Here is a 25,298-nt window from a genome sequence, read left to right as displayed (position 1 = left end):
ATCGAATACCAGCTCATTCAATGCCCCCGTTATCCTCTTGGCAGCCACCATATGGCTGACTGCCCCACCCCCAACAACAACCGCTCCCCGCGAAATATCCCGCCATAATCTCCCCCTTTCCTGCCGACCTCTTTAGCGCGCCCGACGACCGTTTCTTTACCAACCGTTTTAGACTGTTGGACCACCGCTTTCTCAGTGGTGGCCACACTGGCACTCCCGCCACAACTACCGCTCCCTCCCTCATCCCCGCACACATTACGCGGCGACCCCATACGCGCAACCGCTTTTTCGGTGGTGGCGTCATTAGCACTCCCACCACAACTCTCACTCCCTCCCTCGCTTCCGCCCTCATGACGCGGCGACCCCAAAGGCGCCTTACTCCGCGGTGGGGACCTTAACGCTCTCGTCGCTTCCCCTTCGCCACCCGACGTGGAATCATCCACCACCGTAGAAGTGGCGGATTCTCCGCTTCCTGCGAGGGTCTTCAACCTTCTCTTCCGTTCGGGAGGCATCTCGCGTACCACTAGTGCAGACTCTCGAACAGAAAGACTCTGGAGCAGCTGCTCTCCAGGTGGTGCCGTCTCAACGCGCTGAAAAGTGCGACTCACGCGCAAGCCCGCTTAGTAAAAACGACCACCCAAGCGGTCGATTATCGCGTGCTCGCCGTAGCACAGCTCACAACCCCTACCAGTGGTCGGATTAAGGCCACTCAATTGGCCCCCAGCTGGATAATGTCCCCGTAACGGTCCGGAGTCGACCGATGTGGCGCTGAGCCGAATCGCACCGTGGGCTAAACGGTTCGCTGATACGACCGTTGGTCCTCGCAGGAGTCGCAATCTCACACGCTGGACAGATGCTTGCACCCTTTGGGCAATCCTGTCCAAATCCTTCTAACACTGAGCCAACTAAACGCCAGATGCTCAGCACAGAACTACTGTCAGGTAGTCCAGTCAGCAATAATGCCAACAACACGGTGCTTCACTTGAACCGTGCGAAGCTTCCGCCAATAATAACAATGTAGATGACCACGTTGTCCGTATATTACTTAGTAATAATAAAATTACTTACCCCTATGTCACGACGATTTTGTACACAAAAATGCACAAAACACTCGCGGTCACTAACCCTCACTACCCACGATCGCACAAACAATTTTACCGAACGCTACGCACACGCACCAGGCAATAACGGTGCCAGCTAAACTGCGTAAACAAACGACCGCACAAAAGAAAATCGCCGAAAAAACACTATTAAAATATCGCAACGATGCGCACGCACGTCTATCCGCGTCGACAGTCAACTAACGAATGATTATCTTATTGCAGTCCAAGTTGAGGCCCATGACCTCTCCTCTGTGGACCCATGGCTCCTGTATTAACAGGATGCTCAGGTTATTCGCCGAGAGCCTGCTCACGATTACAGTGGATGCTGACGCCGCGTGATGCAGGTTCACCTGGGCAACCTCCATTCCTGCGAGCACAATAGGATCGGTTCAATGTGGAACTGGTCCTCATCTGCCCCGTCCCTCGTAATACCGTCCAGAACCTGAAGTCCCTCTAGAAGCTCTTGCGTAGAGGGTTGCACCCCCTCTTCCAACATCGGCCCCTTCGCCTTGTAGGGCCTCATGACTAGCGTGCTAAGCCGACAGCTCAGACGGAAGCCCTCCTTACGGAAGAACTTATAGGACTCGTCGTCCACACACAAGTTCAACCTCCATCCGGAACCCTCCACTTTGCTGTCGACCACTCGCCAGTCCGAGGTATTGATTTCGTATGGTTTTCCCTCACATCTTGGGAGGAGTAGGGTCATGCAGTGCATGATCGGAAAGTCATCTCCCCTCTTCACGCATAAAATGGGGCCTTCCCGTAGCCAGCTGACGCTTGCTTCATCCTTGCAGTCGACCTGTATGAATCCGCCTTTGAAGTAAACTCCCTAGAAGGCTAGCGGGTCCTATACATCTCTTCCATGAGGAGATCTTGTAGAGCGGTAAGCTCCTCCGCTCCCCGAGTCTCCGCCGGGTAGGTCAGAGGCAGCACAGCCATCCGTATCCCTTTTAATGCATCCGCATATCTGCGCTGTCCCTCAGCTGCCCGATGAGGATTCGGTGCGGAGAGTTGGCCTCCTGCTATCTGGGTATAGTTGCCCCGTTCTCTCTTGGAGTTTGGTGGCTCCTGTGGCGTAATCTGTCTGCTATTGGGTTTGGATGCCGGAGGCGTCGTCTTTACGTTTCCAGTCCTAGCAATTGGATTTGAGTTGTCTGGCCCGCCACTCCGAGCCCCGCTGCTCCTCTTACTGCTGGATCCGGGGAGGCACTGTTGCCTCTGACCCTGTTCCTCGCTATTTTTTCAGCTTCCTCAGGAGTTCTACCCTCCTGGAGGTACGTTAGGTACCATTTTAGGCTGGCACCACTCCTACCCTTTCTGCGAGGGTCATCTTGCCAACCCGGGCGACCTTTTGGTGGTAGACAACCCTGGATTAGGAGGTGGTACTTCTTGGTTGCCGCACGCATGCGGTACCCCACATCCTGCCACCCACACCAGTTGGGATGCCGAGTATGCCTTGCGACTTAAGCCCCTGCACCACGGCAAGGTGCCTACCATTCGCGCCCCGGCGCAAGCCATGATGCTTTTGTATTCAGTATGAGTAGTGCAAAATAATATCTTACGCAATAAGAAGCTGGTAATCGAGGATCGTGGCTTTGAGAGGATATGCTTATTGGTCCACCAACTGTTGCTTACAACTTAAAATTCATTCATATTAATATTCTATCAAATACCACTTACTTTTTTCTATCCATTAACGTCTTTCTGATGGCTAGCTCCTTCCACTTTTCCTCAACACCCACTTTATCGCCTTTTGAGAAATTGCGTGCTAAATCTAAAGTTCTAAGAAAAACGTTCACATACATAGGCATGTTTTTATTTTTCTTTTATTTTATTAAATACTTACATTTTAATAAATGTTTCTTAAGCAAACCGTTGATTTGGATTCAAAGTTAAGTAACCGACCTTCGATACGTTATCAGTAATTAATGCCTTCGTTATATGTTAGGTTATATTTAGCCTTGGGAAAAAGTAATAATTCCTCTTCTTTCACTACACGTCGGTGTGATTAGCTTCCTCGTTCTCCCTCATTGATTTTGCGCATCTGTTTGAGCCATCTTTTACTGAAAATAGTTTGTTTATTTATTGTTATGGTCACCCGTGTGTTGCACAAAACTGGTCGATAGGTCATTTGTTTCGTTATTCATTGGTCACAGAAAACTGGTGCAACGGTCATCGCGACACTTGCTATGCGCTATTTGTTTGGTTATTCATTGGTCAAAACTGCCGACTAGTTAACTTTTTCCTTATAAATAAAACAATTGAAATTTTTATTTTATTTCTTTTCATTTAATTCTTTTTTGAAGTTTACATGTTTGTACATAACAGTTATATTTTTTCTTTCTATTTTTACAAATTTCCAGTAATTATTTAGGATTAGATTTTAAATATTACTTTTTAGATATTCATACTTATGTATATACATATGTATATCACAAACTGAAGTTTCTTTTACAATAAATTTTTTAGATACATTTATGGTATTTACTATATTAACATTATTTTTTGGTAAAAAGCTTACATATAAATAGTTCTTATTGTTATACTGTTTATTAGTATTGAGTAATTTAAATATAATAATAATAGTGATTGGGTCGGACTGGAGATTTTTCCTCCGAAATTTGCAAATATCGAAAATGAAGAGAAAGAATTAAATTTTGTTTGTATTTGTTAAAGTATCTACATTAAAAATAAATATTATAATTACTATACAATACTATTTAAGTTTGTACACTCCAGCTGGCACTCACCCAAGTAAGATATGTAAATTTCTACACCAACTTGTATAGGTGCTACCGCTTTCAACACAACTACTGTGTCGTTTGAATAAGGCCATGTCGAGTGAGCGTTTGGTACACGACTGTGGTTAATCTTGCTTTGAAGTAGATAAAGTCCAGCACTCCCAGCGTTGAAAAATTCACCCGCGGCTTTAATGAATACATATGTTTACGTTTCAAATAATAATATGATAATTAAATATTAACTAATTGTTGTTAACTTACATTCTACCACTTTATTGTAAATTTCATCAAGTATTGTCTTATTACCTTCGCTCACTTTTTACACCCATTCCGCCAACGGATTCGTCGCAATGCCCTGACTATTTGTACCATTCACACCCATTAATGTCTTAAAAGCCTCCGCGTTCGTGAACTAAAGACAAACACTTGAAAATATGTATGTTAAACAATTTTCGGGAACATTACACTACAGCAGCTAATTGCTCGTCCGCAAATGCTGTACTAAAAATTAGTCCATTTATTGGTCAAAGTGTTCACTCAACATTTAGTGATATATTTTTTGGTCTGGATTGAAGTGACTGGAAAAACTGTTCTTTATTTATACATGGCCATTAAACGAACAATTAACATAATGGGGATGTTCGAGCAAGCAAATAACTGCAGCAATATTGCGACAGTGTTGTTTTTCTGCAGATACTCAGCTGATACTTATATTGCAAAATTTTTGCGTCGAATATGATGCCTTGCTATACTGCCGCAGTGATTGAGACTCGAACATCCCCAATGTTACAACCATGATGTTGTTGGACCGTATTCTGGCAAAGACACTACCAATGCATTCACACATCTTATAGCCCTGACAGACAACAGCATGGATAATATGATACGAGACTCTTTGAAAGTGTAAACACAATGGCTACGACAGACTGCAGCGGCACGACAGTGAACTGAAAACGTCGTTGTTCATCTTACTACATGTACATTTTGAGAAGCAACTACAACACAATGGCCGGCATGTACACAAAACAACGCAGTTGTCCATTTTGTATGTACACAATTTCGTTGTGGCCATACTAATACCTTTCACTTCAATGAAATTTTAATATTTTGTTCAAAGTGAAATTTTTTATGCAAAAAATAAGTAAATAGGTCAATATTTTTGCTTTAAATTATCAATTGTTATTACAAATGATATAATAGAGCTATAATATAGCTATTTTATGCTTTTATTTGTAAAATAACATCAAGTTTGTTAGAGCTGTGAATCATTTTACATTTTACATATTAGTGGCATCACCACTCTACCTCCTCTTTCTATCTTCCATTCTACTGTCAACTCTACTGTCGTCCTACTGTCGTTGGCAAAAATAGGAGGATATTGAAGTTAGCGAGAACGACAACTGTCGGCCTGCAGTTGTGTAGTCGTGCAGCTGTCAAAATAACACTGCCCATAAGAACGTGTGTATTTTAATATTTGACAGATGTAGTTTGCAGTCTGTCATAGCCATTGTGTTTACACTTTGAATTGAGAGAGAGCTGTCAAAACTCGCATTTTTTATAACATTTGCCAATGATGCCACTGGTGAAAAATATTAGATTGGGCATTTTATAAACTACTTTTGGACATTTTGCAATTTCCACACTACCACTGAGGTATGCAAATAGCACGTTACCGATATTATTTTTGGGTGCTCGGTTCCCCAGTAGGCCTATATCACCCATATACAACATAATATATATTATTAAAAATAAATACATAGTTAACAAATAAAAAGAATATATATAAACATCAGAAACGAAAACAATTCATAAAAAATATCACAATATGTATGCTACATAGTACTAATATGTAGATAAATAAATACATTTCTTATAATTAATGTAACAATTTAAAATAATAAATGAACACAAAAACAAAACAATTCATAATGTAACAAATTAATGTAATAAAAAAACAGAAAAACCAAACAATTCATTTAAAAATATCACAAATTGAAGATATATACTTAATTAATATAACTTAAAATAATATTTACAGAAATATACATATACACAATGCCAAAGTTTCCCAGAACCCAGTTTTAAATAACAAAATATAATTAAAAAGACGAAACAAGAAGCTGAAGAAAAATTAGGATATAAAATTGTCTCGAAAATATTATATTTATGTGCCAATTTTGAAGCTATTTTTTTCAAAAAATCCTACATATATGAAACACATAATATATTTGTTTTATAGTGAGGTCTACTAAGGTTCCTATTGAAAAACTTAAGGGCGAAAAATATACGAATCCTAATATATAGTGCTAGATTAGCATTACTGTCGCTTTTACTACAACATTTAAAAGGGCTGACATGCTTCATTTTATCGAATAATAACTGCCCTACGCCTATCCTGTGACAAACGCAATAAAATTCCCTAACAAAAATTATTTCTATTTCTTTTAAGTAATCTAAAAATCCTTGAGGCGGCTTAATTAAATTGCATCTGTCAATTTGCCTTTCTTGCGTAAAGAGGTATTCGACTGAAAACTCATCTCCTAAATAAGGTAAGGGTTGAGAGCAAGTGTGTGCCCTAAATATTTTTAAATAAAAATAGCCACTAACATATGCAAATGCATTGTCTCTAAAAAAATCTACCTCAACATCATCTACCTCGAAGTTGCTGTCTAATCCTAGCCTATTGAATGAATGTTCAGGTCGTGGAAGTCCCTGGAACTCTTGCCACGATAAGTCCTGCACTAAACGGTCATTACACACACTTTCTCTTATATCATTCGAAATGTTAGGAGAAAAGCTTTCGTTGGGAGCTGTCGGTTCGCAGCTTCCGTTGGTTACCAAGTTGGCGTAACGCAACCCCCATGATTTTTTAAACAAATTGCAGAACATATAAGGAGTTATCCTTACACATCTGCCACCGCCCCTTCTGATTTGTCCAAAATAATTTTCAAGGTTGTCCTGACATAATCATCTCGTCTGTACATGTTGAAAACCTGAGCGTGACAAGAATCGCCACAATCGTTTTAAACTATTTATGTTAAGGATCCAACCCATAAGATAGTTGAAAGATGTGCACTATATCGGACCAACTTATCGGACGCGATTTCAAACATACTTTATTTTTACAGTTTTCGAGACAATTTCTGGTATTTTTTAAAAGGTGGGGACAATCATTAAAAAAAACACCTCTTTGCCATTTACATTGAAGGATGGGCGCTCTGTGCAAACCCCTAAGACTCTAGCTAAATTGAGAAAGTTAGAACCCTGATCACAAACAAAATGGCATGGATTAAGACCTATCTTTTGTAGCTGGGTAATGGCCCCAAAAATATATTTTTTGGCTACATCACCTTTACAGGAACCATGGACAATAAAATACGATAGGGGGTGAGACCAAGGTGTTCCACCAATACCTTGGACCATCAGAGTCATCGCACTATTACCTATTCTACATATGCGATTTTCATCGCCGTAATCCTCAACTCCTACAATTTTATCAAATTTAGGTAAATACTCTTAAGTGCCATTTCGTCACACAAAATAGACACGAATTTTTGTTCCTGACTAAATCCCCGACTTCTTAACTCTAAACATCTAATACTACTGCCATTAAATCCTGGATCGCGGGGCCATTCCGAAACAAACTCGTCCAGAGTTCTCTCATCCGGAAACCTAAGGATTGGCTTAAGGTGTCTGTAAGCTAAAGGTGATAAGAAGTATACGCCTAAAGCCAGTATTTTAAAATAACTGTCGTATCTACGACCATTGGGATTTCGGTTGAAATTTTGCATACTATTGCGCACTATGGCGCTTATCTGTGGAGGAAAATTACTATTAAAGTGGCCTATTAAATCAAAACCTTCCTCTTTCTCCTTTAATTCCCTCTTTATTCTTCTGTATTTCTTTGCTAAATTTTCTAACTGATATTTTAAGTAATTGATTTCCCTTTCCTTTTCTTCTAATTTATTTTTCAAGCATAAATTTTCCTCCACCAATTTTTGTTCCCTAAGAGCTCCTGATACTAAACTTAAATTTGTTTGACTGCCTATTTCCCTGAAATTAGCTATCCCTAAAAACCCTACTTCCTCCTTGGCTTCTTTTGCCACGGTTCCGGTTCCGGTGCATTTGGCAAATGCGTGTCCGGAACAGCATTAAGCCTTAGCGTTTTTTTCAACTTCATGGTTAAGGAAAGGTGCCGATCACAGGCAAACAGATGCTTAATTTTGGTGTCTCCTACACCCAACCGATTCAGCCAAATTAATTATCTAATAAAAATACAAATAAAGAAACCCTACACCTTACAACCAAAATCTTATTTATATTTATTTTAATTGAAGCAAATACTATTATACTTTTCTACTTATTAAACTATTATTTATTTTTAAATACTACACGTAATATATATACTATTCTAATTATAATTTTTCTACCAAAATACTGTAATTTTTGAAGTTATTTCTACACTAAGTACTACAATCAATAATGTGATACAATAAAATATTTATTTTTATTTAACATACAAGTACGTAGTAGAATTTAATTACAAATATATTATTACTATATATACTTAGATTAGTAAATTACACATTTTTAAGAACTACTATATTAACTCTATAAAATATCATGCACAAAGTTTAAATTTAAAAAATACTATGTACAAATACTCATAGTTTTTAACTTTTGGACTAACCTGTCTTTATCCTTTTCCTTACAAGGAAAGTTGAAAATATGCTCTCCGCCTTCGCATCCAACCATACACTTCCTCACTTTCGGCATTTTCACTAAATTATACAAAAATAGTAAATTAATAACTTTGAAAATACATATATAAATAATAATACACACAACACACAAAAATTTTGTTTACCAAATATGCACCCACTTCTATGAAATTCCGTTCCACACTGATTTTGTCAGTTAATTATAGCGGTTTATTTCTGGCATCCCGCCTTTTCTGAAATCAGCTGATAGAAATTCCTTGATCTCCATCGCTGTCAAATAATCAGGGAACGCGTAAAAGTAGAAAAAGAGAGCCAACGCTAAAGTCTCGTATCATATTATTATCCAGGAATAATGGGATGCCCAACTTATTCCAGTGTGAGAGCGCCTCAAAATAAGCGTTTTTTATAACATTTTCCATTGTGGCCACATCGAACAAAATAAGAATTTTTGGGCATTTAAATTAACACGCCCAACGTTTATTACGATTGCAAATTATTATATATTGGACTTTTAATATATGGCGAAACCACTTAAATCCTTTTTTATGATTTTATGATATATTAAAACAACTGACTTTCGATCTTTCAATACTTAATAAGGTGAATTAAGCCTGTTAGTTGTCAATTAATGAATGTTTGTAATCATTTGTAATAGAAAATTATTTCTATTATGCATCAAATTCCAAAACGTTTCATGAAATATGTTTAAATTTCGCATTTTCTTTGATTTTTATTGTTTTAAATTTTTATTAACGATCTTGAACGGCGGCAACAAATTTCTCCGTTCACATATATTTTTGGTATAATTTCAATCTGGCCGTTCCAGTCATTTCAATTGCAAAACGTCAAAACCTACCCAATCCAGCCAACTGTCAAAGTTCGGTAGGTGAGCGGCTCTCACATTTCCAGTGACAGGAGAGTTGGGCATCCCATTATTCCTGATATTATCCATGACGACAGCGCTAATATGCATTAGCGGTAGGGATGCAAACGATGCATCGATGTGTCTGAAACATCGATGTTTTTGTCAAAAACCATCGATGTTGTGATTTCAAAAACATCGATACATAGATGTTGCCTGGATCGATGTTTTATGTCGATGTTTTTTCAAATTTTACTCCACATCTTTGCAGCACTTTTTCTCGGTATTAATGCGAAAACATCTGCTTCGAAACGCTTTAGCAAACTGTCATGTGTTTTGTTGTAAAATACGGAGAATTCGTTGGTTGAATGTGCACTTGAATAATACTAAGAATTCGCTTATGAATTAATGCGAAATAAGTTTTACAACAAATCGAAAATACATTTTGTGTGACAGTCTATTTCGTGCTATGTATGTTAGAAGTTGTTTTTGAGCGTTTAAATATACATACATATGTAAGTTTTGTTTCGAATTCATCTGTTGTCAATCACAACTTTATTACAGGTGTAGTGAATATAAAATATATGTAAATAATTGCGTTAGACGTTTAAATATGTACATAATATTTCAGATTTTCAAAATTAAAAAGCAAGGTCTGGAGCTTCTTTATGAGAAATTCAGATGCTTCCGCCACATGCAAACTCTGCAACTACAAATTAAAAACGGGTTGGGGTCAAAATTCTGCTTTTTTGGAAATTCTGCATTCATAATTCCGGAAGTCGGAACACCGGGAATCAAAGTTATGGAAGTCAATATTCTGGAATTCAAAATTCTGGATAACGAAATTCTAAATTGCAAAATTCTGAATGGCAAAATTCTGTAATCATATGTTTTATTGCCTAGTAAGTAGTTTTTTACAATTGCATGATTGTATTTGTTATTGTTATTTCTTTGTTTGTTGTTGTTCATTTACTTTTTTGTACAACCATAATGATTTAGTTGACTATGTACCTACATATACATACATATATGTACTGACTAAGCAATGTGTTACTGCAATTTTATTAATAAAAACGTGCTAAATATTTTTGTGAAATGATGGAAAATATAACTGTGGTGAAGTCCAATAAAGGAAAAGACATGTTAAACGTCGACGGCTACTTCTTCTATGTATTTAGAACGAAAAAATAAGAAAACATTTAACTGGACTTGTTCTGAACCAATTAAAAACAAATGTACCGTGCGTATTGTCACACAATTTTATGGTTGTGAACATGTTAGACGAAAAAAAAGAAATGAACATTCTCATGATCCATTAATGTAGTATCTATTTGATCTTTATTTGTTAATAATGTTGTTTTTTGTCTTTCCGATAAACATGTTTGAATTTTGGAATTATTTTGGTTATGTTTTGTTTATGTTATATTATTATGTATGTATAAGCAAATTTATATAAGATACACGATTTGGCTAAAATTTTGGGGAAAAAATTTCCAGAATTAATTCTGGAAAACGTAAATTCCGGAATTATGAAAAACCAGAATTTTGAAATGCAGCCAAAAAAGGCGAAGGAATTGCGGAATTCCGATTTCCAGAATTTTGTCGACCCAGAATTTTGATTCCGGAATTTCGACTTCAGAACTTTGATTTTAGAATTTTGACCGTTTCCCATTAAAGAGTTGGGGTCAAAATTCTGCTTTTTTGGAAATTCTGCATTCATAATTCCGGAAGTCGGAACACCGGGAATCAAAGTTATGGAAGTCAATATTCTGGAATTCAAAATTCTGGATAACGAAATTCTAAATTGCAAAATTCTGAATGGCAAAATTCTGAATGGCAAAATTCTGTAATTAATGATTAAAAATTATTAATTAATTACAGAATTTTGCCATTCTGTAATCATATGTTTTATTGCCTAGTAAGTAGTTTTTTACAATTGCATGATTGTATTTGTTATTGTTATTTCTTTGTTTGTTGTTGTTCATTTACTTTTTTGTACTACCCCTGCAAAAAATTGTGCGACTAATCTCTAAAGAGAGTATTCCGGGACTAGTCTCGATGTGGAACAATTGAGTATTAATTAGTCGCAACTAGTCTCAAACGGGTATAATTGGAGATCAATTAGTCTCAATTAATCCCTATCGGGTACTATTGGGAAAAAAGTTAGAATTTTGGCAAAAATACATTCATAAATTTCAAAGCAAAGTTACTGAATTTCCTTCCATTCAATTATCATAACCTATTACATTTAAAAAAAACCATAAGTAATGAATTTCGTACATGTCTTTGCACTAGCAAGAGGCGGTGTACAAAAACATTGAAACTTTTTACAAACTGAAAAATTTTTATAAGAAATTGTAATCAGAACGAAAGATAATTGAACTATCTCCATTTTCATATGCGTTAACATTGTATATTTTTAAACATGCTTATAAAACAAAGCCCATGCTAACAACATTTTGTATTTCGACATGTACTTTTGACTTGCATAAAACAATAAATATAGCCTTGAAGCATTTACAAAATAAATGCATTTTTTTTTAATTCATTATGGATTAAAAGATAATTAAACTATCTTTCTTTTAGTATACATTAACATTAACAATTTCCAAACATTTTTATGAAAAATAGCTTTTTCTAACAGAATTTTATATTTCAATCATGTACGTATTTGACTTAAGAGCGGCATTCAAATGTAGGCTTCCATGATGATACTTGGTTTTTAATAAAATCTGGATCTGTAAAAGCATTGATAATAGATTCAAGAGCAACAATATAATCCACCAATAAATGCTTACTTAAAAAAACCAACTTACCTTATTATCAAATCCCCTTATTATCATCCCGTGCCATTTCAAGCGAAAAAGTGTCTGCGAGTCAACCACATGAATATTAAGGTAGGTGTCTATGAGACAATCACATCAGTATTTTTGTTATATTTTCATAGTGTCTCCTTAACAACACGTCCGTAAAATTGTTATTCTGGAGCATTCAAACATATCGCAAGATCCACATTGTTCTAAGAGAACCTCATCTGGAACTTTTAAAAACCGAAATGAGCTAATACTACAGTGGCTGGAGAAAGAGAGTGAGCATGACTTCAGCGATATGGATGATGAATGCAATGACCCCAATTTTCAGCCAGAAACGGCACTTTTAGATAATGATGAAGACAATGAAGAACAATATGCGACTACCTCTGAGCCACAAAATATTTGTGAAGAAGTGAATCAACACCCAACAAGCGACTACTACAAAGGTAAGAAAGGATTTATGTGGAGTGCAAGAGCGCGACCAAAAGCATCTAGAACAGCATCCCATAACATATTTAGATTACCAGGTCGTCTGCATACTTCTACCTTTGAGGGATATTTACAGCTTTGGTCCAAAATTTTTGACGAATCCATGTTCAATTTTTAAATGTAGTGACGCAGATCTTCGCACAATATTCGCAACCGATGGCAGTGGCCGTGAAATATTTCGTTGAGTATGTCAAATTTACGTTTTTCTTCTTTGGTAAACTGCCTTAGGTTTGACGATTCAACTACCAGAGCGGAGCGTCTCAAAGAAGATCAACTTGCACCAATTTCAAATTTCTTCAACAAATTTATCCTAAACAGTCAACTTTAATATACACCCGGACCATACCTTTGCATCGATGAAATGTTACTGCCGTTTAAAGGTCGCTGCAAGTTTATAATTTACATGCCTCAGAAATCAGCAAAGTATGGCATTAAAATAATGTTGTTAGTCGATGCTCGCACATACTACATTTACAATGCTTATATTTATCATGGTAAAAATTCTGACGGCATAGGGTTAAATGAACAGGAAAGGAAATTGGCAGTACCAACTCAGTCTGTATTAAGACTTGTGAAGGTTGTCGAAAACTCAAACCGGATCATTACGGCTGACAATTGGTTTAGCTCTATACCACTTATGGAAGGGGTTGGGGTCGAAATTCTACTTTTTTGGAAATTCTGCATTCATAATTCCGGAAGTCGGAACACCGGGAATCAAAGTTATGGAAGTCAATATTCTGAAATTCAAAATTCTGAATGGCAAAATTCTGTAATCATATGTTTTATTGCCTAATATGTAGTTTTTTACAATTGCATGATTGTATTTGTTATTGTTATTTCTTTGTTTGTTGTTGTTCATTTACTTTTTTGTACTACCATGATTGTATTTGTTATTGTTATTGCTTGGTTTGTTGTTCTTCATTTACTTTTTTGTACTACCATAATGATTTAGTTGACTATGTACCTACATATAAATATATGTACTGACTAAGCAATGTGTTACTGCAATTTCATTAATAAAAACGTGCTAAATATTTTTGTGAAATGATGGAAAATATAACTGTGGTGAAGTCCAATAAAGGAAAAGACATGTTAAACGTCGACGGCCACTTCTTCTATGTATTTAGAACGAAAAAATAAGAAAACATTTAACTGGACTTGTTCTGAACCAATTAAAAACAAATGTACCGTGCGTATTGTCACACAATTTTATGGTTGTGAACATGTTAGACGAAAAAAAAGAAATGGACATTCTCATGATCCATTAATGTAGTAACTATTTGATCTTTATTTGTTAATAATGTTGTTTTTTGTCTTTCCGATAAATATGTTTGAATTTTGGAATTATTTTGGTTATGTTTTGTTTATGTTATATTATTATGTATGTATAAGCAAATTTATATAAGATACACGATTTGGCTAAAATTTTGGGGAAAAAATTTCCAGAATTAATTCTGGAAAACGTAAATTCCGGAATTATGAAAAACCAGAATTTTGAAATGCAGCCAAAAAAGGCGATGGAATTGCGGAATTCCGATTTCCAGAATTTTGTCGACCCAGAATTTTGATTCCGGAATTTCGACTTCAGAATTTTGATTTTAGAATTTTGACCGTTTCCCATTAAAAACATCAGGTAACACGTCGAATCTTCGCTGTCACGTTGAGAATGTACATAGAAAAGTACTACTCGATCAAGTTGATAATGCAGAACGCTCCTCTAAAACTACGCCGCACTCGGAACCAAAACTGCGAAAAATTTCTGAAATAATTAACATATCACAAGCCGCTGGGACGACAGCGTCAAGTGAATTATCCGAAAATAGTAATAAGAAGACTGCATGTATTGAATCGTCTCCTAGTACATGTACTCCGTCAGTACTGCAAAATAAATCGGATCAGTTGCCAGCGCTGATCCAACCTAATGTTAAAGACTTTTTTGAGCAGGTCAAAAGTATTTCTTACCAATATGGCCCTAAATCAAGGAAAATTACTGAAGGAATTGTGAAATATATTTTAATGGACAACAAGTCATTTTCCACCGTAGAAAGAAAAGGTTTTCTGCAGATGATGAAAGAACTGGTTCCGCTTTTTAAAGTTCCAAGTAGAGAAACAATAAAATTACGAGTGGATGAAAAATATGACGCGCTGTCTTCAATTTTCAAAGAGTATATTCGTAAATGCGACAGTTATTGCCTAACGTATGACATATAGACGGAGACAATGAAAAATCAGTCGTTCCTTGGGGTAACAATTCATTTTTTGGACAATTTACGTTTGTTGAGTGGGACGTTAGGAGTAATACGGCCGCTTATTTAGAAGAAACTCTGTTTAAACTTTTCAACGAGTGGAACGTTTCCATAAATAAAGTTTCTGCTTGTGTAACTGATAATGATTCCACCATGATGAAATTAAATAGAAGCTTGTTTGGCGAAAAAAAAATAATACCCTGCTTCGCACACACGCTTAATTTGGTTGTAACGCAATCAATTGATAAGTCCACGGAAGTATCAGCTTTGATAACTAAGGTGCGCGACATTGTTAAGTTTATTAAAAGAAGTGTTAATGCCAGTGATAAATTGCGGAAGAAACAAATAGACGGTGGGGTTTCTACAAGTAATACTAAGAAAATGATTTTTGACGTAAGAACGCGATGGAATTCATTTTTTTATATGTTAAGCGGCCTTTACACGGTCACATATATGTGTGACAACATGTGTGACATCACACCAAGTTGGACCGTGTAAAGGGGAAAAAAACATGCTTGTCACACATGTTCAAAGTTTTTAAACTTGTTTAATTTTACTGCTGGTGTGTCACACAAATTCGATCGTGTAAAGGGCTGCTTGATGCACGCAGTGTATTTTTTTTAGTCGAAAAAAGACAGCGTGCAGGAATGGTGTCGCGCATGAACGAGCAATTTTGGAAAGAAAAAGAATACAAAGAAAGTTTTTGTAATGCTTTGGGCAAGATATTTCTAGTTCTTTTAACAAATTTGTATGCGAGCGTGTTGGTCTTTTCTTACGCCAATCTTGCACCCAAATTCGTTTTTTCTTGCCACTTTTTGCAATTTCTTCCTCTTTCTCCATTTCTAAAATTTCTTCAATCAGAAGAGCTGCCACTAATGCGCGTGCCATGTTTACTCGTTAAAAGCTGAACGAAAATGAAAAGTTCACGCTGAACGAAAACGTCAAACTTTTGCATCATGCCATGTTCGCGAGCATGTGTGACCGTGTAAAGGCCGCTTTAGAGAGATTTGTCCAGTTAGCCCCTATTTTAAGTGAAGTACTGCTCACTCGCCCAGAAGCACCAACTGGCTAAAAACAAAACAGTTTTGTATTTAAATAATTTAATAAGGATGCAAATAATGGCGTTAGTACATCGGATTCTTCGGATGAGTGTGCAACAGAAAATCCGTTTGATAGTTGGAGCCATCCTAAACAGTTGGCAAACCAAAATATGAAATGTAAGTTTTCCAATTTATCTGCTATTACAACAACGAAAGTTGAAGTGCAAATGTATCTTGGATCAGCTGTTGCTTCTATCAATCAGAATCCAACAGAAATGTGGGATGATATGAAAAATGTATTTCCTGAATTGTATAAACAAGCTTCCAAATATTTATCCATTGTGGCCACTTCAGTCCCTAGTGAACGACTGTTTTCTAAGGCTGGAGCAACGATCACACAGCAAAGAAATCGCCTGACAGGGAAAAGACTTTCGAAATTGTTATTTTTAAATACTGTTTTAAATAAATTATTTGTTGTTTGTTCAAAAACTATTTATATCTTTTATTTATTGAGAAAAGGTTTTAATGGGTAGCTAAAATATATATCAATTAAAGGCGTACTGCTGTATTTCAACTATTTATGATTCTCAAATAAGCTTTTTATGCTCACTAATAAAATACGTTAAAAAGTTCTAAAATCCATCGATGTTTCAATGGCCGATGTTTTTGATTTTGATGTTGTTTGAAGAAACATCGATACATCGAACCATCGATGTCATTTCAAAATGTTTGTATCCCTAATTAGCGGGCTTAATTTACATTTACTTGCGCATTTGTCCCATGTTAATGCAAGTTTGTAATGCACAAGAATTTCGTGCATTTAGCTGGGGTCGAATCGTTACATCCGCGAACGTATCACTCGTCACGTAAAAGTCTGTATTTCTTATTATGACATACGTGATCGTAGCTGGGCTCGAATCGTTACATCCACGAACGTATCATTCGTCACGTAAAAGTTTGTATTTCGTATTATGACATACGTGATCGTAGCGCTTATATACGTGATCGTAACGCTTCTATCGTAATCTGGCATGATGGCAAACGTGAACGAGTATATAAACGTATCCGTTCGTTCGAATCGGCATTCGAACGCAAATTATCAATCGTAATAGACAAATTTATGGAAATGTGAGCAAATTTTTTTAAATTTTATGTTTTTTTATAATTTTTAGTAATAAGGAACACAAATAAGAAACCAATGAATGGAATATCTCAGAAAATAAAAAAGAAATTATTTATATGAACAAAATTTTTGTATTTTAGTTGACATTAAAAATAAAATTATTTACAAGGTAAAAGACCTATACATATTTGAATTAAATTTATTAAAGTATATATTATTTGGTCTCTTATCGTTTAGTCGATTGTGGTGAGGCGGTTCGCTACCCCGGTGCCCATTTCTTGTGTGTGATAAGAATCGCAATTTTGAGAGTCGTAACTTATTGTAAATTGTATGCAGATTTTATGTAATGCCTCACAAACGTTAGTAAATCTTCCACTTTTGTGGGGTGATACCTTTCTCTCTTGCCATATGCTAAAATTCTCCACCGCCTTTTTAAGATTCAAATGCTTTGTTCAACAATAATCTACAAAGAAAACGTTGTTAATGAAGATTCATAATTTGTTTTATACCTACGCTATTGCTACGATCTCTAAGCTATTTCCGCACTAATTTTTTATCCCCATCACTTTCACTTGAGCTCAAATAAAAAAAACAACAAAGTTGGATATTTAATTAGCTTTTTTTAGTTTATTGAAAATTTCTCAAAAGTTTTGACAGTTCCACATCTATTGTGACCTAAAAATACGATCCAAAACAATGTGGAATTTAAAAACTATTGTGAATTGAAAATACATTACGATCCGTTTGCTATCGTATGTCATAATGCCAATCACTGCATACGATTGACGTATCACGTAATTTTCTTTCGTATGTTTGCCGATCCACGGATGTAACGATTCGACCCCTGAATTTACCTAATTTGATCTAATTTGAATTGATCGCAATGTCGCAATTGTACAATGACTGCTAGTGTAAGTTCTGAAACGATTATAGCTATAAATAATAACATATTTGCAACTTACCTGACGCTCTTCAAATCATTTACGATGCTCCAAATTTTTCTTCGTATGGCGATTCAATGACGGCAATTTTTAACGGATTCATTTTCAATATCTGATTCTCATTCTTACATATTCAAAAACTTCGTATGAAGAATGTTGCTACTCTTACAATAGAGTTTTACATTTTAAGACAAAATGTTACATGTGTGAAAAAACGTTTATAATATAACACGAACGCTATAGTGCTTTAAGTTCACAAAATATCATCGATTAGCTTCTACAGAGGAGGAATATCCAAAAATAATGTAAAAATAACTAATGTTTTTTGAAATATTTACGTTTAAAAATTCAAAAATTTGCACTAAGAAAACATGTTATTTCTCTATGTTTCTCTAAATTTTTTCACATTTTTCTCTTGTTATATTTAAATATACACTTTAAAGATTGAAATAAGTTCACATTTCACTTTTATTTTGTAATATTTTACCTATATTTATTAATTTAAAAATCACTTAGAACACTCATCGTTGCAAAGGTTAGATTGTTTACAATTATGAGGAAAACGAGCGTTGCCACATCTCAAACACCAAATTTGTAGGATTCTTAACGATTTTGTTTTGCTTGTTCTTTTGCGTGATTCTTTTTTCTATATTAATTATAATAAAAAATACTTTCCAACAGTTTTCAAGTTATAATATTGAGTTGTGAAAACTTGTTCCATATACACATGTATATATACATAAGTATACATATATACTATACATATGTATGTATATGTATAATATGCGATTTATGTTTAATAAAAATAAATAAGTAAAAGTCTATAATAATATTGTAAAATTTATATCATGTCGGGGTGACTGAAGTATTTTCGCGTAGTACTCCTTTCTGCGTTGGCGGCCTTTGGCCGCGCTTTAAAAAAATAACCCTGGTCGAGCGAATACCCGGGGTGACTGAAGTACTTTTGCGTAGTACTCCTTTCTGCGTTGGCGGCCTTCGGCCGCGCTTTAAAAAAATAACCCTGGACGAGCGAATACCCGGGGTCACTGAAGTATTTTCGCATAGTACTCCTTTCTGCGTTAAAATAAAAAAAATATATTGAGTTTCGTAATAAAGTGGTTATATTTTTTGGTTATCTTGCACTAGTATTCAAACAAAGTTTGAGTTTTCATTATAAAATGGTTAAATATTATTATATAATATTATTACATATATAATATTAGTATATAATATTACATATTTGTTTATTAAATTAAATAAAGAACATATCCATATGAATGGATAGAGGAATTTTTGGGAAAAAAGGCATTTCAGCGAATTTCCTTATTATCACATGGCAGCGCTCCATTTCGTCGTAATTTTAGCACACACATGATGTTCACTACGAGTGTAACATGTAATTTTTAAAATAAAGATTTCTTCGGTAAAAAAACTGTTAAAAGTGTAAAATGTGGATTTATTTAAAAGTTTATAGTTTAAATTAATTAATTTGAAGTGAAAAATGTGAGTAAAGTGTGTTTAATGCGGTAAAATAGCTTATTGAAATGCTCGAATTTTGGGAATTTTTGAACTTTAAGGTCGAATATCTCGTAAACTAAGCGTTTGCGGTACCTATAACCCTGTATATTTTTTAATCAGGAGGACTTCCTCTTTCCAACGGTACCTTCAAATCGCGGCGCCAAAGAAATCGGAATTGTGCCAAATGCTTATTATCGGTGAGGTTTTTCGGTTTTCGGAGTCCACTACAAGGAGCATCATCAGGTTATGACGAGAGTGGAGAGAAAATTTCCAATAGTGTACATGTGAAACCGCCTTAAAGCTAAAAAAACGCGCTAGAAAACAGTATTGCGCTCAGTTGACGCTCTTTTTACATTACTTTGCCAGTTTATTCTAATGTTCGTAACTGCTTTTATTCTTTTTGAACACATATGCATACAAAAACACTTTTAACATAATCACAATGTTTAAATAAACATTAAAATTAATCTCCTCCAAACGCATTCTATTTTTTGTCTATTCAATTAATTTCTTGGAATATACGGACCACTTCGGGAATGCAGCCCGGCGGTAGTCACACCGACTATTTAACACAACATACAGAATTTCCAGTTTTCCTAAAAGAAACAATTATTTTATGTTATGTTGCCCTAAGTATCTTACATTTTAATGTTTTTAAAATGTGTTCATTAAAACTTATTCTTCCAGTCATAATTAAGGTTCACACACCTTTTTGGCGCATACAAATATCACGTGACTCCCCCTCAGTCTCCTTACCGAAAATACGTGAAAAATTATATGAAAATTTTTAAGAAATATTAAGCATGGAAATATCTATTAAGTCGTCAACTAAGAAGTTTGAGTTTGAGTTTTTTCGCAGCCACACTTAACCGCTTTACCGATATATTTGAACAATTGGTATCTAGTAATTTGCAGCACTTTCGGCATATTTTACTGTTTTACTATCAAAAGGTAAAAATGCCGTTCACGCAAAGCGAAAATTGTGTGATATGTATAGAGAAGATGTGATGACCAAACGCCAATGCCAAAATTTGTTAGCGAAAATTCGTTCTGGTAATTTCCATTTTGAAGATGCCGCAAGCAAGTCCTGGAAGGTCTCTTGAAGCCGATGTGGATAAAATAAAGCCGTTGGTTGATGTAAATCGTTGAATAACAAAAAACAAAAAAACACACAAACTTCAAATTTAACGAATGATTATTATCATTCGAAATAACATTCTTTGAAATTTATTGTTTGAAGATTTGAAAGAGGTTGGCGGCGGCGTGTGACTCGTGATGTTTTGATCCAAGGTCTGAATCGAAGCGGGATTGTCCGCATAGACTTTAGACTTTTAATTTTTTATTAGGTCACCTGTTCAAGTACTAGTAGCATCCAAAGTGTGAACCATTTTAAACAAAGCGGATTTTAAACGATTGCCTCGACCTTAGTTGAAATATCTATGCAATTTATGCCTCTAATTAACTTGCACATCTACGGCTACTTGGAATAGATAGATTTCGTTGCCCAAGTCACCTACATATGTAGGCAAAGCGGTTTTTAGGATCCCCACCTAATATTGAGCTAATTTTTTAAAATCGCTGATTTAGAAAAATTTTCAGGGTCACTTGACGTGGTTTGACCCTCTGGTTATATTATGTTACGTTTTTATGTAGGTTTGTACCGAGGTGAAGAAAGAGCAATGAAGTTTACAGTGCCGTGAATTTTAAGGGAACAAGGTGATAATCTTTCAAATATTTGAAGAATATTTTTCCAAAGCTTTGAGAGGTGAAAAGAAACCTGTGGTCTTTGTAGGCCTTTAATTAAAAAAAATATGGATAATATTTTCCCAAAGAAGAAAAAAGCGTTTAACATGATGCATGACTGTTAATTTTTAAGGGGTAACATGAGTTTACGCATTTCAAAAAATCGATTATTTTATTGTGTTATTAAATTCTACAACACCTTTAGAATATTGTCCTGTTTAAGTTGATCCGAGTAATATGTAGTTTCTGAGGTACAGCTTTGAGAACTTGTGCGCTCGATGCTAGGTAGGCTAGATTTCTCGAGAACTACTCAAAAGATCCTCATAAAATTTTACAAAGATCTTTGAGATAAAATTCTTAAAGACTCAAACGAAAGTTTTTTTTAATTACGACTATTTTAAAAAAAAACAATGTCCCGAAATTTTTATTTTTTTCTCTGTAAAATTGTTTGCCGAAAATCTTATTTTCAGTTTTTTTTTCTTCGTCAAAGTTCCAAATTAACGTTTTAACTAAAACACTTCTTTTTAAATTATCCCGCCAACGCGGGAGTTAATTTTTACCATAAGTAAAAATGAGTCAAAAGAAAATAATGAGCGGCACCGAAATGTGTAATCTTTATTTATACTCTTAAGACTAACTTATTACATGCTTCTTACTTCTATTTATACGAGTACAAACTAGTATGTTTACTTATTACTAGTTGATAGTTTGTCTAAATACAGATTGTATTATTTGTTTACGTTTGTTTACATATATATTGTAAGCCTAGATACATTTGCTTTGCTTTAAGATAAGGTTGTTGTGGTATTCAAACTCAATGTTGTTTTGATACTTGTTTGTTTAGGATTGTTTGTTGTAGTGATAGTGCATTTCAATTGTTCCAACTCAAGGTTGTTTCTGCATTCTGTTTACTGGAACAAAAGGTTGTTTTGATGTTTGTTGCTATTGTAATTAATACATTCCTTAACTCTCCCTTTTGTTAAAATGAAATGTCCTCATTTCAAAACATCTAGGCTTGAAGTCGGCTTATAATAATTAATTATTTTATGTGTTTGATTAATTTTTTTTTTGTTTACCTTTTTATATTATATTATATAGCAAATAATTATTTTTGCATGTTTCTTATGATGCTTTCTTTTCTCTTATAATTTAGTTATTAATTAGCGTCAATTTTCTAAAATTCAACAACGATTTTCCTTTTTGGCTTGCCTTGTTTTCGGTACCTTTTTTTGGAATTATTGGCTGTGTTTGTGGAAATTTTCACTTTTCGTATGTGTTTGATTAATTTTTTATGTTTATAATTATTACCATTCTATATTATATACTTAATTTTTTTTTCGTGTTTCTAATGATCTCTTCTTTTAGTTCGTTTTGAATTAGCGTTTATTTTCCAGAACTCAACAAACAATTTTCCTTTTTGGCTTGCCTTGTTTTCAGTGCCCTTTTTTGGGTAATTGGTGTTGCTTGTGGAAATTTTCACATTTCGATTGAGGATAAATTTGTATAAATTCCTCTTGTTGCTTGTTACCATCAATGCAGTTACTTGTGCTTGGAGTTGGGCCATCTTTGCTTCTTCCTAACTGATAATTAACTGTCAAATGTTTCGAGATTTTTCAGGATTCAACGTTGTCCTCTTTTTCAGGGTCTGTTGCGAATCTTGGTGAAAGTATTATCCATTATTTCAGGACCTATACTTTTTTACCTTGTTCCAGTTTTTCAGGAATTGTCGCTGTCGCTGTTCCAGGATCTGTTGTGAACCTTGCTGAATTCGCCGCTTTCCGTTTTTTCGGGATCTGCTTTTGATTCATTGCCATTTTTTTCTGCACTTTTTTCAGGCATTTAGTGCTGGAAGTCCTACTTCCTGTGGAATTTTTTGATTTATTCCTTTCGGAATAAAATCTGGCTTTTTGGATAACAAATAAATATGTCATCCCGGTTGAGCCACCAGTTAATTTTTACGTTAAGTAAAAATGAGTCAAAAGAATATATTTTGAGCTATCTTATTACATGCTTCTTACTTCTATTTATACTAACTTGTATGTTTACTTATTACTAGTTGATAGTTTGTCTAAATACAGAATGTATTATTTGTTTAGGTTTGTTTACATATTCATTGTTTGCCTAGATACATTTGCATTGTTTTAAGATAAGGTTGTTGTGGTCAGCGTTTGAAAAACTACGCTACTCTCGTAGCATTTCATTTTACTCTTGCTACCGCTGTCACTTTGTCGGGAGCCACAAGATCGTAGATCATTGTATAGGAAATACTTTCAACTTTAAGAATCTTTTTGAGTATTTTTGTTTCAGCTACTCATTCGGCCGGAATCAGTCAGCAGTTGCAGAATTTTTTTTGGCACCTTCGAAGATAGCACATAACTCCTTTATTTTTCAATATTTTTGTAAAAAAAATGTTTGAAAAAATAGCCGAAAATATACCTTATTATTCCCAAAGAACTTCGAAACATTCGATAGAGACTTTCTTTTAAAAAAAGTTCACGAAAATCGCCTAATTTTTCATGACACTGGTATATCCTCTTAAGTCAGCAATTAGTATTTTGAGCCGGTATACAAATAAAAAAAAATAAAGAATTATGGTTATGTCTAAAAAGAGTATTAAGGTACCTTAAAGATCCTGTCAATTTAGGTTTATGTTCGAACCTGTAAACTTTAAAGATACTTTAATTGGATATGTAGATTCTGATTGCTCTGGAAGTGAATTCGATAGGAAGAGTACTACAGGATACATAGTTAAGTTGTTTGGTAATTGTCTGATTTGTTGGAATACTCAGAAACAAAATTCAGTGGCTACATCTTCAACTGAAGAAGAATATATAGCTTTATTTGAAGCAGTCAGAGAAACCTTATGGTTAAAATCATTAATTTCAAGTATAAAATTTATGTTAAATGAACCAATAAAAATAATGGAGGATAATAAAGTTTGTATTATTATAGCCAATAATCCCACATGCCACAAAAGATCAAAACACAGAGATATAAAGTATCAATTTTAAGAGATCAAATTGAAAATAAATTAATAATGCTTGAGTATATTTCCACACATAAACAGGTAGCCGATATCCTGGCAAAGCCGCCAGATAAATTCTAGTGTAGACAAAAAGTAACTTATTTATTATAAGTGTGTATGGTATATGCGTGAAGTAGGCATTGAGCGCTATGAACGATAGGGGAATATAAAATGACAAACGTCAAACAATATTACTTTTAAGGTATTATAGTTTATTTCTTAAGGGGTATAGTCTACTCTAGAATTTGAAAAATTAGATTTTTTCATATATTTAAAGTTTAGACCCTTAAGAACATATCCTCCAAAGGATTTTTAAAAATTAAAATTATTTTAAGAGCTACAGTTACTTTAGTGACGCAGTACATAGCCCGGTTCGGCCTTATCGAATTTTTTCAACGCGTTTTTCTCGAAACTACTTTTTTCCACACGGTACCGGCATTATCTCAAGTTCTATAAAACCGATTTACTTGAAAGTTTGTGTGAACCTTCTTTATAAAATCCTTTATCGTTCCTATAAGCATCGTGTCAAAATTTTTGTTTTTAATATTGTAATAAAATTCAGGAACTTCAAAAAAAGCGCAAAAAATGATTTTTATTTTCAGGCAGTCGCCATTTTTCAAAAAAAGTTTTTTTCGTGTTCCCTGAGGTAGGGAATATAACAGCATTCTTACCGATCAAGAATTTCTTTTGATTTTTTTTTTTCAGACCACCAGGAGAGTCAGGATCAATGTCATCAGGATGCGCCATTTTTTACACCTGTCTCTCCCCCCCTCTAATTATTTTAATTGTGTGAAAATTAATATTTTTTTGTAATATTTTTTTTCTGTATTCTTAAGATATCAATAAAAACACCATAAAAAATGGATTCTAAAAATATTAATCGCCTTTTTTTACGACACTTTAAAAATTACCTGAAATTCATGCTTCTAGAGT

At 34.7% G+C, this 25,298-nt stretch overlaps 3 long non-coding RNA genes across 8 annotated transcripts; 1 reads left to right on the top strand and 2 right to left on the bottom strand.

The window, feature by feature from the left end:
* Window positions 1–3,634: 3,634 nt before the first annotated feature.
* On the bottom strand, window positions 3,635–5,670 carry LOC126763979 (uncharacterized). 4 transcript variants are annotated; one of them, XR_007667725.1, is made up of 3 exons: window positions 4,310–5,565; window positions 4,151–4,256; window positions 3,635–4,030 (listed from the first exon to the last, which is right to left on the bottom strand). It is a non-coding gene; the product is annotated as an uncharacterized LOC126763979 (long non-coding RNA). The 4 variants fall into 4 exon arrangements; XR_007667724.1 differs by having other exon boundaries at window positions 3,635–3,782; window positions 3,854–4,030; window positions 4,151–5,564; XR_007667726.1 differs by having other exon boundaries at window positions 4,106–5,670.
* Window positions 5,671–9,690: 4,020 nt separating this feature from the next.
* Window positions 9,691–25,130, top strand: LOC126764005 (uncharacterized). 2 transcript variants are annotated; one of them, XR_007667764.1, is made up of 3 exons: window positions 9,697–9,991; window positions 10,059–10,329; window positions 25,071–25,130. It is a non-coding gene; the product is annotated as an uncharacterized LOC126764005 (long non-coding RNA). The 2 variants fall into 2 exon arrangements; XR_007667763.1 differs by lacking the exon at window positions 25,071–25,130 and having other exon boundaries at window positions 9,691–9,991; window positions 10,059–10,581.
* LOC126764016 (uncharacterized) lies at window positions 11,805–18,385 on the bottom strand. 2 transcript variants are annotated; one of them, XR_007667776.1, is made up of 3 exons: window positions 18,101–18,385; window positions 12,244–12,467; window positions 11,805–12,165 (listed from the first exon to the last, which is right to left on the bottom strand). It is a non-coding gene; the product is annotated as an uncharacterized LOC126764016 (long non-coding RNA). The 2 variants fall into 2 exon arrangements; XR_007667777.1 differs by lacking the exon at window positions 18,101–18,385 and having other exon boundaries at window positions 12,244–12,551.
* Window positions 25,131–25,298: the final 168 nt, after the last annotated feature.

Source organism: Bactrocera neohumeralis, unplaced genomic scaffold, assembly GCF_024586455.1.
Source record: "Bactrocera neohumeralis isolate Rockhampton unplaced genomic scaffold, APGP_CSIRO_Bneo_wtdbg2-racon-allhic-juicebox.fasta_v2 cluster09, whole genome shotgun sequence".
Classification (NCBI taxonomy): Eukaryota; Metazoa; Arthropoda; class Insecta; order Diptera; family Tephritidae; genus Bactrocera; species Bactrocera neohumeralis.
The sequence above is the reverse complement of the archived record's forward strand: the minus strand, read 5'-3'. Positions and strand labels throughout refer to the sequence as shown.